At 36.7% G+C, this 5,466-nt stretch overlaps 1 non-coding gene across 1 annotated transcript; it reads right to left on the bottom strand.

Annotated features, from left to right (window-relative positions):
• Positions 1-293: 293 nt before the first annotated feature.
• On the bottom strand, positions 294-400 carry LOC128283121 (small nucleolar RNA R71). Its single transcript, XR_008273462.1, has one exon. It is a non-coding gene; the product is annotated as a small nucleolar RNA R71 (small nucleolar RNA).
• Positions 401-5,466: the final 5,066 nt, after the last annotated feature.

Genomic DNA, 5,466 nt, shown 5'->3' on the forward strand with positions numbered 1-5,466 from the left:
CTTTTGAACTGAAACCTAACACAATTCAAATGATACAGCAATTTGTTCAGTTTGATGGTTTGTAGGACGAATATCCCAACACTCACTTAGTAAACTTTTTAGAACTATGTGATACATTTAAAATTAATGGCATTTCTGATGACCCCATTCGCCTTCGATTATTCCCTTTTTCATTGAGAAACAAAGCTAAATTACGTATGTGGTTGAATTCGTTACCGCTAGGGTCAATCACTACTTGGGAAAAAATAACCGAAAAGTTCTTATTAAAATACTTTTCGCCAACTAAAATGGCTAAATTACGTAATGATATCTCTTCTTTTTTACAGATGGATTTAGAAACACTCTACGATGCGTGGGAGAGATATAAGGACCTTTTGTGAAGATGCCCTCACCATAGGTTACCACTCTAGTTACAGGTTCAAACTTTTCATAATGGTCTGAAACCTTCGACTCGACAAATGGTTGATGCAGCTGCTGCGGAACCATCAATAATAAAACACCTGAATATGCCTATGAATTTATAGAGGAGATGTCACTGAATAACTATCAGCGACAAGTCATGAGGACAAAGCCAACAAAAGCAGCCGATGTTTATAACATTGATTCGGTCACCATGCTCTCTAATCAGGTAGAACTCTTGAATAAGAAAATTGATGGTTTTCTTAGTTCTTCACATGTTCACCCAGTAATGCAGTACGAAGCAAGTGGAGGTGGATCGAACAGTTCAGAATACCTACCTTACTGCCACAACATGGAGAACGAGCAGTTAAATTACATGGGTAACAATCCTCGATCTCAAAACAATCCTTATAGCAATACTTACAATGCAGGTTGGAGGAATCACCCAAATTTTTCATGGGGAGGCCAAGGAAATCAGAAACCACCACTCTCTCTAGGCTTTAGCAACCACCATACCAGCAGGAGAAAAAGCCGAACCTTAAGGAGAGGCTAACCAAATTCATCTCAGTGTCAGAGACTCATTTTTAGAATACCGAGACAGTACTCAAAAATCAACAAGCATCAATCCAAGGGCTTGAAATTCAATTGGACAGCTCGCCAAGTTAATTTCTGAACAACCACAAGGTAGCCTGCCAAGTAACACTGAATGTAACCCAAGGAAGCAACTCAACGCAATTACCATTCATGATGAGGAAGGGTTAGTGGTAAAACCATCGCTAGAACTGGTGGTAAGCAAAGGTAAGAATGAGGTCGGCCAAAATGAACAAAAATCGGTAAGTACATAATATAAATTGCGTGTGCCATACCCAATGCGAAAAGGAAAGACCGCTCAGACAAACAATTTGGTAAATTTCTTAAACTTTTAAAGAAACTACATATTAACCTACCGTTTATTAAAGCACTTTCGCAGATGCCGAACGCAGTCAAATTTTTAAATAAGCTTCTAACAAATAAACAAAAGTTAGATGAAAGGTCACATGTGGAGCTGAAAGCGGTTTGCTCAGCCATTCTTCAGAATAAGCTACCCAACAAACTAAAAGATTCAGAGAGTTTTACGATTCCTTGTTTAATTGGTAGTTTAGATGTTAATAATGCGTTGGCTGATCTAAGGGCTAGTATCAATGTTATGCCTTACAATTTGTTTAAGCAACTAGGTCTAGGGAAACCCAAACAAACTAGGATGAACATTCAATTAGCAGATAAAACTGTCAGATTTCCTAGGGGTATCATTGAATATGTACTCGTTAAAATTGACAAATTTATATTTCCAGTTGATTTTGTTATTTTAGACATAGAAGAGGACAGTAATGTTCCTTTAATTTTGGGAAGGCCCTTTTTAGCAACTGCTAGAACAATTATTGACGTTAGCACAGGTGAACTCACACTTCGTGTAGGAGATGAAACAATCAACCTTCAAGCTCGCAACCTGAACAACACATCGAAAATTGAAGCTGATTGTACAAATTGTTCTACTAAGACTGATCATACAGTGTAACCTATTTTGCAGGAAATAAGTTCAAAGGACACACATGAGCCATGTTCAATCCACAACAAAGAATCTACCCATGAAGAACAAAGGTTACGAATCGAGGAGTTAGATGAATAGCTGACATTTAAACCGAGAAAACACGATAAACCAAAACTATGCCAGAACGAGCTCAATGCCTCACCAAATCAACTTAAGGTTGGAGATAAAGTTTCATTAGATGCCGCAGATCCTCACATTGACATTGCGAAATCGAATGAAGAAATTCCTTTTATGGTACTTAGCATTTCCCATTTGGTACAGTTGAGGTAAGTCATCCCAAATTCGGCACCTCTAAGGTAAAAAATACCAGCCTAAAACCTTATTTTGATGGGAGTCATAGCAGGAATGAGGAGTATAAACTCCTCAAACCACCATGACCATTCACCAAAAAGGTATGTCGAGCTTAGACTATAAATAAGCGCTTCTCATGAGGCAACCTGAGCACTAACAATATTACTTTCTTTAAATTTTAGTTTTTAAAATCTAACATACTAACCAAATCATTGAACACAGGCTTTCCAAAACCAGATGGGCGTGCCTTATGCTGTGCCTACACCATGGGTAATGACACGGCCGTGTGATACAGCCGTGTGCAAACAGGGCAAAAGCTTTTTTTCCTAGCACAAGGCTGTGATAAGTTGCCACGACCATGTGACATTACTGCAGGCGAAACTATCAAAACAACACAAGCATGCGACACGCCCGTGCCCCACACCCATGGTCAACACTGTCAAAATAACACGGGCGTGTGCATAAGTACACGAGCGTGGGAGAAGCATACCACATCACACACAGCCGTGTCCTTAGGCCATGTTACGATCTCTCAATTCTCGACAAACACGAGCTAATACATACCACACGGGAGTGGGACACAGCCGTGCCACTTTTAACATTAGATTATCTCTTTTATTTTATTTTATTTTACCTTTGTTTTTACTCTAATTTATTTGAAGTCTCATTTGTTTTTAAACACGGCTTATCTTTATGATTACTATCAGATTATTCCCTCAATTCTCCTTTTGTCCTTCAGAATCATGCTTGCCCTCCAGCCTTATTTCCAATACTCGCTCTCGCTAATCCAGGAATTTCATCCATTTTTAACTCAAGAAGTTTCACTTCTCTCCCTATCTTAGGAACTTATATTTATATTTGTCAATATATCTATCTTTGTACATTAAGGACAATGTACATCTTAAATGTGGGGGGTTACTTACATCTATATTAGAAAGATCCCTAAACTTTGTCTTATTCTCATACGATCTTCTCATATAGTTATTAGAATGAATTTCGATTAGTTTATAATGTTTATTGATATGTCTTGAATTAAAACATAGGCATTTATACATTGATTGTTTAAACTTTAAGACATTAGAGAATCAAGCATGATAAGTTGATTTTTGAAGAATTAAAAACTTTCAGATTGTTTCCCCCAAGTTTAGGTATTACCTTAAGTTGGAATTCACAAGTTTAAACATCAAAAAGCCATAATTTTTGTGAGATCTTGAGCTTTTAGAGCATCTACTATTTCTTTCATGCTCACTTTTATTATGAGTGCGTCAGTATTGAATTATCATTCTAGAACTTGCTTGATTATGCATGTCAAGACCACACTATTTGATTTGATATGTTAAAATGATAAAGGCACTTAGGTTTAACCCACTCAGTCCATAAAAGCCTACCTTCACAATTAACCCTTAGTGAACCCCCTTAAGCCTAAAACTCATTCATTAATTTACCCTCAATATTAACCCATAACTCATTATTGTTGAAATCCTTTAAATTAATTTGATCCCTATTTTTGTCGAGATTTGAGTTAAAATAGTTGCTTAGCTATGTTTTATTCTATTTTGTAATTTGAATAAAAACAAAAATACATGTATACATATTAGTAGTAGTGATCTTCTGAGCTAAAGAAGTTAAATCCATTTTCTGAGAAAAAGCTCCATTGTACGCAATTGATGACTAGTCATTTTTCTAGTTAGGCAATTTTTCAATTCAATCTCGATTCTAACCCTTTCTTTCAATTTGTGACCACGTTACAACCTTCTAAATACCTTTTCATTGATGTTCATCTCAATTTATAGTGGTGCAGATTTGATTTTCATGCAAGCCTATGGTAATGAGTTTTCATTATTGACTATTGAGTGCTTCATATATTGTCCTTAAACACATCAAGTGATTTGAGTGAATCTTTAGTGAGGATGTGAAACTCTATGATATTTTGAATCAAAGGTAATTACTTAGATCAGGGAGACACCTATGTTTTCATAATAAAATGCTCAACTTGGAATGTTTGAAACTTTGATGTTCTTTCAGTTGAATTTCAATGTATGATTACCTATGGATTATTTTGAGACATTATCGATAGAAATTATAAGTTGAGAAGAATTTATTTTGATTATGAGTTGAGGATTTTGCTTGAGGACAAGCAAATGCTTAAGTGTGGGGGTATTTGATAAACCATAATTTATACATATTTCTATCCCATGCTTAACACACTTTATGGATGATTTTTTCTTAGATTTGGTGAATTCGATACTCCTAATGCCTTAATTTCATGTTTTATACTTAGGTGAGCATAGGAGAGTGAAAGGAACGAGAAACAGGCCAAAGACGGAGAAAATGGGCCAACGTACGAAATCAACGCGGCCTGGACTTCCTCACACGGGCAGACCACACGGCCATGTCAATTTGGCAGAATCGAAGCATGACTCACACGGGTAGACCACATGCCCGTGCCTATTTAACAGGCTTGACCACGGCCTGAAGTAATCACACACGGCGTGTCCCTTTCGAGCCCAAGCAGAGTCCTATTCATAAAAGGCCCCTTTTGAGGGCTCTTAGGCATTCCAAAGCCTATAAATACACCGTAGAAGAGGAGAAGAGGGGGGACGCACAGGAGGAAGCAAGGAATTGCTCAAGGAAAGCCAATCGATCCATCTCAAAAGTTGGATTCACCATCAAGACTGAGATCTCCCTTTAAATTTCCTCAGGAGTTTTAGGTTTTCTTATGTTTTGTTATTTTTATTCTTTTAAGATGTTTTCTTTCATTAGTATGAACTAAAACCCCTAAATACCTAAGGGGAATGAAACCTAAGATGGATCTTGTTATTATCATCTGAATTGTATGATAAATATTTGACTTGTTCTTAATTATGTGTTCTTAATTCTTGTTTTGATGTTTCAGGATATTGGTTCAAGTTAAGCTCTTATTCAGAGGAGGAATAGACCTTGTCTAAGAGAAAATTTGTCATGATTAAGCGGAGTTGATTGTGAGCCTAGAGATAGGGTGACAAGTTTTGCCGGATTAGGGTTAAACCTAATAAGGGGATCCATAGATCGAATTAATGCAACCCTAGGGCATTAATTAGAAAGAGATTTCAATTATTCAATCTAGGGTTAGACGTTGTTAGTCTCGAGAGAGATAATAATATAACTTAGGAATCTCTACGGAACAAGTTGAATGAATAAATCATCTG

Source organism: Gossypium arboreum, chromosome 10 (genome assembly GCF_025698485.1).
Source record: "Gossypium arboreum isolate Shixiya-1 chromosome 10, ASM2569848v2, whole genome shotgun sequence".
Taxonomy (NCBI): domain Eukaryota; kingdom Viridiplantae; phylum Streptophyta; class Magnoliopsida; order Malvales; family Malvaceae; genus Gossypium; species Gossypium arboreum.